Raw genomic sequence first — 12,553 nt, 5'->3', positions numbered from 1 at the left:
ACAAAGACTCAGGAAGGCGCCCAGTAGTGAGAGAAAGTAGATGGTCCCCTGGAATGTTTCCGAGGGAACTTCTGTTTTCCTCTCTGTTGTTGGGATTTTTTGGGTGAGTGAGTGACAGCGACTGAAAGAGCATGGAGAAAGGAGAAAACTCCCGAGGCTGGGCTTGTCAGGAAGGGCTGGTGAGAGGCATAGAACTTGAGCTGGACCGTGAAGGACACGAAGATGCAGAAAGGGTCTCAGTAGAGGACAGCTGGTCAGGATTATGGTATGAGAAAGGGGAAGAGATGGGAGGTGCAGAGACATCAAGTCAACCCTTGTGAGAGGAGCAAAGGGTCTCATGGCGGCCAGAGGGAGGAAAAGGTTGGAGAGGTTTCTTAAGACCTCCTAGTGTAGCACCTTGAATTTATTTCCCCCCCAGACTTTATACACATACATGTACCCATATACTGTATATAAATATAGTCAGGTACTCACACATGGACTCTCTTCTGTGAGACATGACAAACCAGCTCTCTGTTTCCCTCAGCATTTTCTCTCAAGATAACCTCTTTTGTAGGATATCCATTTTTTTTATTTTTATTGATGATTCTTCAGTTACCTTGCTTAACTCTTAATTTAGATTGAGCTTCTGCTCAGTTAACCGGGGAGACTAATTTATCTACTTACTTGCTGTTTTAGTGTTACTTCAGTCCTCTACCATTGCTTGGTATTCCGTTGGTACATTTAACATTGTAATAATAAAACTTAGTTTGTAAGTACAACTTGAGGCAAGGATATAATTTAGTGTCTGTTAAAGAAAGGCAGCATTCCCGTCTGTGAGGTGCTGCCTTATTTTTATATCCAGTTCAAATCCATCCTTTTAAATACTTTTTTCCACTCAAATTTATGACTTGTGATTTCTCCTACTTTCAACAGCCCTCTGTAACATCTAGCCAAGGGTGGGGACCATCGGAGTAAGAAGAAAGGGACATTGTAAAGCACAGCGTGTGGTAACTGATTGGACGTTAGGGACAAACAAGTTTCTGGGACCCCGGAGCCTGGAGAAGGAGAGCTCTGCCTTGAGCCCAAGTACAAGCAGGTGTGCTCCCTGATTAGCAGTCAGTCTCTGTTGTTTTTGGTTTCTTCGAGTTCACAGAGATTTTTATGACTATGTCATCGCAACCATTCTAAATCCCTGGTACAACCAAGGTTAAAAGGTGTCATATTTCCAGTTTTATTTTCCCTATCTTGTTCGGATTGTAAATGCAAGAACCAGACCTGCTTTAGATTCTCTCTTTAGTATGTTGTGATCATGATTATTTTTTTTAATTCTCAATTTTAAAAAGTTGAATATTAAATGATGTTGAAATATAAGTACTGAATTGTGTTCTGAAAAATGAACTGTAACAAATGGCCTTTGCAGATATTGATATAACATAACCTGGCCACCTTTTGGGTATCCATGAGATACACATCTTAGCAGACAGTAGCGAAGTTGGGCAAATTCTGATGCTTTTCCTTTCTGGCATCTGAAGGACAAGCAGGCTACGTCATGTTTTGATTACTAACCTGGTAAAGGGCAGGGGCAAGCAGTGAGTGCCCACAGCCACAGAGGAGTTCTGGGTAGGCTGCCAACTGCAATTCTCACCTTTGGGAGGGATATGCCAACATTCATGTGCATTCTAGTCACATCAGCCAAGATCTTTGAGTTGTTTACTTTAAATAATATATTTTTTATTTATTTCAGAGAGGAAGAAAGTGGGAGAGAGAGACACACACACACACCCACATCAATGATGAGAATCATTGATCAGCTGCCTCCTGCATGCCCCACACTGGGGATCGAGCCTGCAACCCGGGCATGTGCCCTGACTGTGAATCAAACCATAACTTCCTGGTTCCTAGGTCGACACTCAACCACTGAGCCACGCCGGCTGGGCTGAGTTTACTTTAAAACCTTTGAAATTAGTGATCCAAACTGAAGAAAGGCTTACTGTTTCTCCTGAAAGAATATGCCAAAAGCAGAGGGAGGGGTGTAGATCTTGGCTAGAGCTGGACATTTGGGGTCAGGCCAGACCTCTTCCGTGAGCTCCAGACGTGCACATCCGGCTGACTGGTGAGCATGTCTGCTGGAATGTCTCACGGGCACTTTAAATCCAGAGTGACCAAAAGTGACCCATCATCCTCCCATCTCCTACTCCTGCTGGTCTAACAATTAACCAGGTTAATGAGAGGCTGGGGCTCTTCAGAAGAAATAAAATTTAGTCAAATTGGTTTTCTTTGATGAGGTCAACTTGGTTTTGTGTCTAGCTGTGTCACTCTCTTACCTAAGGGCTTTATTACTGCAAAATTGTATGTTTTCTCCAGTTAATTTTTTTTTTTCTGGCTCCTATTCTGAGCTCACCTTTAGTAGCTTAAAGACTTACAAGGAATGGTTCTACTCGTCCTCCCCTTCCTTCTCTTTTGCCCACCCCCACCCCTTATTCCCTCTTTTTCCTTTCATAGCAACAACCCCAAGGATCTTCATTAGGTAGGACTGCTGCATCTTCTGCCTCATTTAGTGACGAATAACTGGGCTTTTGAGCCTTGCTGAGGATAACTGCTGCTTTGGGTATAAAGCAAATCGGGTTCTGGTATAATGAGGGCAGTGGGTAGCTGGGGGTGTAACATCAGCTATTTTGTTAATGGGCAAGCCTGTCTGAAGAAGGCCTTCTATTCAAACAAGATATTGGTTAAAAACACTGACTCTACCCTACGCTATTAGAGTTTCACTCCTTGTTACAGTTCTTATTAGCTCGTAACAGAGGTTTCTTAATCTCTCTGTCTTTATAATTATTATTATATTTTGTCATAAAACATGGAAAAGTAGTAGTATTCACCTCAGTTTCTTGTGAGCATTAAATGGGGTAAGACATCTAAAAGTACTTCTTCTGCCCTAGCCAGTTTGCTCAGTGGATAGAGCATCAGCCTGTGGACTGAAGGGTCCCAGGTTTGATTGCAGTCAAGGGCATGCAACTTGGTTGCAGGTTCCCTGGTCAAGGGTCAAGGGCATGTACCTCGGTTGCAGGCTCCTCCCCAGCCCAGGCCCTGGTTGGGGGTTCATGCAGGAGGCAACTAATTGATGTGTTTCTCTCCCATCACTATTTCTCTCTGTCTTTCCCTCTCTCTTCCACTCTCTCTAAAAATCAATGGAGAAATACCCTCAGGTGAGGATTAAAAAAATAATAAATAAATAAATAAATACTTCTTAGAACCATGTTTGGCACATAGTAAACACTTAATAAATGTTTACTAATTATCAATCGAATTTGAAACTCATCAGTGAGAATCAAGGTGACATTACCAATCACTCCTAGTTTTCCCTGGCACAGTCTATTTCATAAAATGTCCCCACAATAAACATTTCTTGAATTGGCCTTCTTGAAGTGTACCTTCTCACAGCTATGAACTGTCCCACTTGTTAACGGGAAATAGACGATTCATTTCCTTTATCTTACTGACTTGTGATCAACTGTTTGCTTTCTTCTACACCAGAGTTTCTGATTGCTGAGGAAGGGATGGTCTCTTACTCATTGTTTTATCCTCAGTACCTAAAATAGTGCTCTCAAAATAGTATTGCTCAAACATGCTTTCAGTCTCTCAGCTAGTAAACAGGGACCCCTCGATTTGAACCCAGGTAGTCTTCCCCCACAGCCCGTGCTCTTGACCACTAAGCTAGGCTGTATCCTTACTTTGGAACCTTCCACTTCGAAAGCCTTATTGGCCGTCAATCTCTGTGGGGTAGAGGCGGGAAGTAGTGTGGAAGAAACAGACCTGGATAATGTTCATCGAACTAAAATTAGATCATTGGTTAGGAAAATCTGAGACACACTAAAGCAGTCTAGCTGAAAGCAAGGATTGTTTTCAGCATTTAACATATTTGCTAAAATACATGGACAGTCAGAGCTGGTCACAGTTCTTTAGGAGACCAATGAATCTGCAAAAGGAAGACTGTAACTTTGTCTTTCACTTTCTTGAATGTTAGCTATGCAGAGAGCTTAAGTGAACCGACTCCCGTGGGTTTGTAACCATGGAAAGATGGCTGTGGTTTTGCCCCATCTTTGGCTGCTCTTTTTAGTCTTACTTAGAAGCATGCAAATACATTATAGAGATTGCATTGCCTCAGGCAGAGACAGACCTAGGACAGGCTTCTTAAGATGGAACATTGCCTGTGCTAAAGGATAAAGATATTCCTAGTGGGTCCTACCAGGTTGATGGTGTGTAGCTTGACTCCAACCTGGTTCACACTATCTGCAGTACCTTGGGATTGGATAGTAGTGTCAAAACGATTAGCTTATAGATTCATAGGAAGGAATAGATCTAAGGTAAAATGGCAACAGAAGTAGTTATTTCTAAAGAATCCAAGGTGGAGGCCAAAGCTTCCTTTCCTTGTTGCCATCCCAGTGTCTGCCATGCCCCGGGCAGCTGGAGTGAGATATGACTGGGAACTAGCCCTGAGGGAACGGCTCATTTCTAGTCTTAGCCCTAACCTTAGCTCTATACAAACATGCTCTTGACAAGTATACATACTTGTCCTGTTAGTCCTTTGCATCACTGCCATCTTGTTTTTGTTCACTGACTAATGGTTCAGCCGTATGCACCAGGGACTTTCCTGTAGGATGAAGAAGACGGGGTATTGGCATTATAGAATTACAATCCCACTATAAACATATATTAAGTTAGGAACATAAAAGGTCCTATGAACATTAGCTATGTTACCACTATGAAAAATAGGTTATTTTATACCTCTAAGTGTGTACACTTAGTAGAGGAGGTGAGGCTTCATGGGAAGAACACTCAACTGGGACACAAATGTATAGTATCCTAACTCACCAGGTTTGGAAAAATCACTTGTCTGTTGCCTTTGATTTATAAACTTAGTGAAGCAGGTTAAATTATTTCTACAGTCCTTCCCAACTCTAAAATGACATCATTCTCGGATGTACTTGAACTGACCCTGACTCATGGTTGTGTGGGAGCTAATTACTGTACTCAGATCGGTGATGGAAATATAGGTATGCTTGAAATTATTCAACACGGAGAGATTTGTGTGTGCCTGGTAACTCTACTTCTGGATGAACTGCTGTTGTACTTTTTAAAATCAAAACATTTTTAAAGACATTCTTTGCATTAGCTATGAAGCTCTGAAACTCAATAGACTGCTGGAATCTGACTTACTTTCTCTCCCTGACTGTGTTCACGTTTTCATCTGCTTGGCAAGGGCAGTGGTCAGCTGGGCTTTTGTTTCAGGCAGATTCACTCTCTGGTGACCTGGTACCATTCCTATGCCTGTATTTTCTTGTTCTCAGTGCTTTAGGAGAAGGTCTCAAGCAGAGATTTTCTTTAGGGCTAGAAAAACCATGCAGTCTGGTTTCTTTATCCTGAGTTTTATGTTACTCTGTTTCGATTCCCTTTTCCCCCATCTTTCACTTGGAGAAAAAAAAAAAAAAGCCAAATTTGGAACTTATACTAAAATGACTGCTTTTTCAATTATGATGTTTCTCAAAAGCCTTGGAGCCAGTAGAGGTGGGAATATTCCTGCAGGCTTAGAACAAGTGAGGTCACCAGGACATGGTCTCTTGCTGAATTTATGATTCACCCTTCAGCAAGATTAGTCAGTACAAAGAAGTTGCTAAAATAGGTCAAAGAAAGTTGATTTTTATATGGTTGTATAGTTTCCATTGGTTACATTATTGAATGTTGGCCGGTGGCAGCTATTCGGAAACCCACCGTGCCTCATCGACAGCCGCATTCTGATTCCTAACATTTCTATATGGAACTCTGAAAATGAAGTGTCTGACGTTTTTGTGGCTCTTCTGTTAATGTATTTTATCTCTCTTGGCTAAGAAGAACTATAGTTACTAATTTGACAAACTGCTAAAGTTACCTTCTTAAAACATAAATCTTTTCAGGCCACTCGGTTCTCAAAATTGAATCATGCTTCTCCATTTTTTTTATATAATCAAGTATGAATTTTATAAAGCATCCAGATATATTTCTAACTTTATCGCCCACGCCACACCGTTCTTCAGCCCATCTATGTGCCCTTTTTTGAATGTGCCATGTGCTTTCAAGCTCCCGGGCCTTTGCTCATGCTGTCTCTTCATCCCAGAATACTTTTCCTGCCTTTTTTAGTTTTCAAAATCCTCCATTATCTTTCAAGGGCCAATTCAAATGCCACATCCTCCCTGAGACCTTTCCATATTTTTTCTCAATTAAAATTCTCTTTTTTCTTTCACCTTATGTTTCTACAGCACATTTTATGCTGCTTTCATTATAAGTAATTGCTTGAACATCCATCTCCCACACTAGGTTGGAAGTTCTTTGATGCTATGAACCATATTATAGAAAACGTTGTATTGTGCCAATATGAGCATATGCAAGGTGTCTGGTTTAATTTTATGTATTGGTGCTTAGAAAATCAGGACAGTAGTTTAGTTTTTTCCCCCCAAAATGGAAATTGCCTCTCTTTCTATTTTCCTTACCTATAGTTTGAGTCAAGTTGAATGAAGTTTGTTATTTATTAATATACTATCATTTAAGAGTGCTAAGACTTGTTCATAATTTATCTTATTTAATATATTTTTTAAAAATATATATTCATTGATTTCAGAGAGGAAAGGAGAAGGAGGGAGGGAGGGAGGGAGGGAGGGAGGGAGAGAGAGAGAGAGAGAGAGAGAGAGAGAGAGAGAGAGAGAGAGAGAGAAACATCAATGATGAGAGAGAATCATTGATTGGCTGCCTCCCGCATGTCCCCCTACTGGGGATTGAGCCAGCAACCTGGGCATGTGCCCTTGACCAGAGTCAAACCCGGACCCTTCAGTCGCAGGCCGACACTTTATCCACTGAGCCAAACCAGCTAGGGTTATCTTATTTACTAGTCATAATAGTTTAATATGATAGGTGATACAGTTCTGATTTTAAAAATGAGGAAGCAGAGCCTTAGAGAAGTTGACCTCACACCAGGCCATACAGCTAGGGGCTAGCATCCCAAGCCAGGCCAGACATTGGAGGCCACACATAACCATTCAATAATACTCTCTGTCAAGCCCAAGGAAGTTTAGGACTTACCTCTTTCACCACGAACAAAACCCAATTTGATCCAGATCGAAAGTCTGGATTTTGGAGTTCCGCTCTCAACTTGCACTCTTTGTGGTATAACCTTGGCCAAGTCATTTTTCTTCCTGGAATCTCTTTCCAAATCTGTTAAATTGGTTAGAATGTTTTCAGAAGCAAGTAATATCATACTCAACAAAAGTGGCAGAAATAGTAAGGCCACTTACCATATTATATTTTCATCTATCTAACAGATGACTATTGAGCACTTAAGGAATGTCAAGCACTGTATGCAATAAACAAGAAGTTCATGTGTAGGTAGTCCCACGGTCATCAAGGATCCAGGCACTTTTCATCTTTTTGCTATGCTGTTCTCCGTGTATCGGTGATGTCTCTTCTCTCCCCTCACCCGTACAAGATGGCTATAGCAGTCCAAAGGATCGTTGTCTTACACATCAACAGCCAAAGTCAGGAAGGGAAAGCAGGGAGCCTCCTCTGGGTCTCTTCCCAATAACACCTTCTCGGTAGCCAGAACTGGGTCACATGTCCACACCTAAAGCAATCTCTGGCAAAAGAAAATAGAATTACTGTGATTTGGATTAAACAAATCATGATTCTTTTCATGGGGCTGGGGAGAGGCCATTTCCTCTAAGCATATGCCACCATACCTGAACAAAATAGCGTTCTGTTGGTAAAGAAGTTGGGGGAGAAACCTAGCCAATGGGGCAAGCAAATGACAGTTTCTGCCTCTGATGGGGATAGGCTAAAGACTTCTCTAAGTTTCTGTGATTCTGTATGATACCCAAGCTATAGTAATGACATGCATTTATATTAAAATCTGTTGGCCTAAGTATAGGATATTCTTTTATACTTAATTTCTATAGATTAGAGGAAAAGAGTAGAAAGCTTACTATGGCAATGACTGAGCATAGTTGAAAGTTGATGTTTGGAATTTTCTGGGTCAAAAGTTCTAATAAGATGAGAGATTACCCTTGTCACAGAAGGCAGAAAGCCTCTTTTAAGAAGTTGGTTGGGTGTGTAATCTCAAGGCTCACACTTGAGAAGTGAAATTGGCCAGGACTGTATTGACTGATGCTCTTTCCCTGCTTCCCATAGCAAAGAACTTAGATGGAAAAGATCCCTATTGATGTCTCTCGCTAACATGTAGCAGGTATACTATGGGTCTATTTCTATGAGAGTCTGCACAGATAATACGTCTTTTCCCTAAGTTTATTATGAAGGGAGAAAAAATGGGACATTATTTTTTATCAGTAAAGGAAGGTATCCAGAGTAGCTCACAGGATAGATAGTTCTTGAGCCTAGTTCATTTCTACCAGAATAAGTTTAACAAGTATCCGTGAGCACCAGGGTGACCAGCACTTTACGATGGCCTGTGGACCATGTTTACAAAGCCCCTCTTTGGGTCCTGCGGCATCACTCTCCTCATGTTCTTTGCTATGGTCATTTGTGGCAGTGTCATGATTAATATGGATCCTGTTCATTTCACTTCTCTCATGTGCCTCTAGTGAGGAGAACAAAGACCTAAAATTAGTTAAAAATTTTTTTTCTCTAGTTCCTGGCTTAAACACAGTTGAATACTATAACATGATACAAATAGACTTGGAATGCTTTGTTTTGATAACCAGGACTGTAAAGAAAAGAGAGTTGATTGTGATGGAGAATGTCAGAGAAGTCTTCATTGGGGAAAGGAAGTTGCAGCTGAGCTGGGAGGGTTGAGCACAAAGTCATGGTGGAGATGAACATAGCACATGTGTGGAGTGGCCGGGAGGCTAATCTGGAACAAGTCTGCATTTGGGAGAGTACAGTAGTAGGCTGAGATTATGGAATTCCTTCAAAGCCAGACAGTTAGACTTAATGTGATAGGTTTGGCAAGAAGCACTTGAAAATTACTTGAGAGTGAAGATTAAAAGGGTAATTACAAGAAGTCTGGAAGTCGCAGGGTTGAGGGGTAATGTGTGTGGGGGAGGGTTGCAGGGAACCTTCTTTCTTATAGATTTTGTGCCCGTGTAAAGGGACATCAATTAGACTAACACTCTTGCCTCTCTCCCTCCTTTGCACCCTTCACCCCTGGGAGGTGTGACTTAAGGGCAGACTTAGGAGGAACCAGGCATTTCGAACTTGGCCTCTCACAGGAGAACTAATTCTGGTTGCTTCTCCATAAGAGCTCCTCCATTCGTCAGCCTGTCATGGGCAGTCCCCCAGGAGGGGGAAGCCTAGGCCAGTAACTGCTGCTCATGACTCAGAGGTAAGTCTGTATAATCCTGGGGTTCAGTTTGTTAGGAGGACCCCCAAGCTGCATCCTCCAACTGGCTGATGTTTTGGTTTCCACGAGCCTGTCTACCCTCTGTTAACCTCAGTTGGTTTGCAATCTGGTGAGGCTCAGGGACGCTATTGATTGGCTCTCCTTAGCCCCCAACAGTACGTGGGATGGATAGGTAGGTGGAAGGAATGGAAGGGGGTGGAAGCCAGTGAGAAGGCTCTGCCAGTCATCATGATGTGAGGCGATGAGGACTCAAATTAGGGTGACTAGCAAAAGAGAAAGTGGGACTTGTGAAAAGAAAAAGAAGGGCTCTAATTGGGCTATAAACAGAGTAGTTCTTTGTACGTACATGTGTGTGGGTTAATTAAATGAGTTGAAATGATATGGTCTGGGGCAGTGGTCGGCAAACTCATTAGTCAACAGAGCCAAATATCAACAGTACAACGATTGAAATTTCTTTTGAGAGCCAAATTTTTTAAACTTAAACTTCTTCTAATGCCACTTCTTCAAAATAGACTCTCCCAGGCCATGGTATTTTGTGGAAGAGCCACACTCAAGGGGCCAAAGAGCCACATGTGGCTCGCGAGCCGCAGTTTGCTGACCACGGGTCTGGGGAAACAAGTATTTATGGAGCCAGCCACTGGGTACACAGGGGTAAGAGAGATATCAGTTCCTTCCCACCTCCTGCAAGGAGAAGGAGAGGGTTCTTTGAAAAGAAATAAAGCAAGTTAGTAAGATAGAGAGGGACCAGGGTGGGGAGGGATGGCCTCACTGAGAATGGCACCTGAGGTGGAAAACTGAGGAGACAAATAAGGCAGAGGAGCTGGGGGGAGATGGCAGCTCCAGAGGCCTTGAGGCTAGAGTGTGCTTGGCTTGATCAAAGAACATAAGAGGGTTGTGGCTGGAGCGAGAGAAGGGATGTGGGCCGATGTGAGATGAAGTCAGAGCAGCAATCAGAGGCCAATTGGAAGTGGAGGCATTATAACAAGTTGCAATCTGAAGGAAAGAGACAGATTGAGCCATAGAAGAGGTGGTAGGATCACGTGAATAATTTTTTAAATAGATACATCAAGCCTTAGGATTTTGGAAGACGGGAGGAAAAGAGATTAATCGAGGGATGATTTAAACTGTTATGGAAAAGGAGATTCTGAAGAAGTGGGAAGGAATTAGGTACAGAGTAGAGGTGGAAGGCATAAACAAGGAGACAAGTTTCTTCTTTTGAGACTGGAAGACTAAAATAGGAAACATCTATTGACTATTTAGGATGTATCAAGCATTGTTCTAAGAACTACTAACTTCTTTCTCACAATGGTACAGTGAAGGAGGTTCTGTTACTATGGTTCCATTTTAAAGATGATAAAACTGAGACTCAGGTAAAGTAATTTGTCCATGGCCACACAGCCAGTAAGGCCCAAACTATGATTTAAACTTAAGCCACTGGGCTTCAGCACCTGTGGCTTTAACGCTGTCCTCTAGAGCAGTGGTCAGCAAATTGCGGCTCGCGAGCCACATGCAGCTCTTTGGCCCCTTGAGTGTGGCTCCTCCACAAAATACCACGGCCTGGGCGAGTCTATTTTGAAGAAGTGGCGTTAGAAGAAATTTAAGTTTAAAAAATTTGACTCTCAAAAGAAATTTCAATCGTTGTACTGTTGATATTTGGCTCTGTTGACTAATGAGTTTGCCGACCACTGCTCTAGAGACTTGTACAGGATGTTGGTTAGTGTAATGTTTCAGGGAAGACAAGTACAGTGTATGTAAAGGAGTTCCCTACAGTGCATGAAGAGAGAGACAGTGGAACTAGCTGTTTGGGGAGAGTAAAGGTGTGGAAAATTTGGGATCCATTGAAATGAATAAAAGAATGAATCGTCAGGATTAAAAATATGATAGAAGTTGATGCTGTAGTGTGAATATTTGAGTACCCCCAAAATTCACATCTTAAACTCCTGGTACCTAAAGTGATGGTATAAGGAGCTGGGGCCTTATTTGTTAGAGATACACCCTGAAGTATTTAGAATAGATAAATGTCTGCAGTTGGCTTTCAAATATTCCAGTAAAAAATAATAATGAAAAAGAAGTGGGGTGGGAGAAATAAAACAAGAATAGCAGAAACTGGGTGATTTTTGAAGCTGAGGGATGATTCCACGGGGATGTTCATTTTATTCATCTGCATGTTCGTGAGTGTGTTTGAAAATTTCCATAATAAAATCCTATAAGGCCAAACTGGAGTTTGGAGTTTACTGTGTAGCACCAGGACACTTGTGAAGGGTTTTGATTTATCAAGTGACCCAAAAAGGTTAAACTGGTAACTGTGAAATGGCCAGGAAGGAGGCGGACTAGACGTGGGAGCCTATTTGAGAGTTTGATTAAGGTGGTGGCCATGAGAATGGAAACTTTTTTTGAGAACAGATAGAGGAAATAATCGCAAAAGGGGAAGTCTTGGGTGACAGTCATCAGCTAATTGAGTCATTCCCTGAAGAAGACAGATCTTTGGTGAGTGGGCAGTACAGAAATGACTCAGGTGCATGGGGGGAATGCCCCTCTTCCTCTTCAACTGGTAGTAATTACTGTCCTGAAAGCACAGCACTGGCCACCGTCCGACGAGGAGGAGAGGAAAAAGGGTCTTCACCCTTGAAAGCCCTGTTGAAAGTGGAAAGCAATGGGTAAACAAAGAGTTGTTTTTGTTTTTCTTTGTGTGTATGTGTATTTTTTAATGAGGAATTTCAAATTCATAGGCACAGCAATTCATTTTGATCATTGTTCTGTATTTTATTGAGGCCATCACTATAATCTTTGTCAGCGGTCCCATCTGAAGTTGGGACATTAGTTAATTTGTGATATTAATAATTTGTGATATTAGTTAAGACCGATATTATATTAATTTGTAAAATTGAACACTTTACAATCATGTGTGTGGGTTAATTAAATGAGTTGAAATGGTCTGGGGAAACAAAAGCTGAACTATAATAAATTAATGAAGCTTAGATTTAAATATATAACTTCTACTTTGTCAATAGAAAAAATATTAAAAATTAAACTTCATCAGATCTAGTAGGAAATAGCAGTTGTTAGAGAAATGGTAGTTCTCCAGTGCTCTACAATCAAAGATAATTAATACTTCACACCCCAAATATTAATAAGGTCTGATATAAACAGGCACTCCAGAGAGGAATACACACCCCAGGGAATAGTTTTCTGATC

The 12,553-nt window shown here is 41.6% G+C and overlaps 1 protein-coding gene across 6 annotated transcripts in view; it reads left to right on the top strand.

Annotated features, from left to right (window-relative positions):
* Positions 1–12,553, top strand: part of PLEKHM3 (pleckstrin homology domain containing M3) — a 165,428-nt gene that overhangs the window by 22,238 nt on the left and 130,637 nt on the right. The gene's annotated exons all lie outside the window — the stretch shown is intronic.

Source organism: Cnephaeus nilssonii (assembly GCF_951640355.1).
Source record: "Cnephaeus nilssonii genome assembly, chromosome: 10".
Classification (NCBI taxonomy): Eukaryota; Metazoa; Chordata; class Mammalia; order Chiroptera; family Vespertilionidae; genus Cnephaeus; species Cnephaeus nilssonii.
This window is presented reverse-complemented; position numbering and strand designations above follow the sequence as displayed.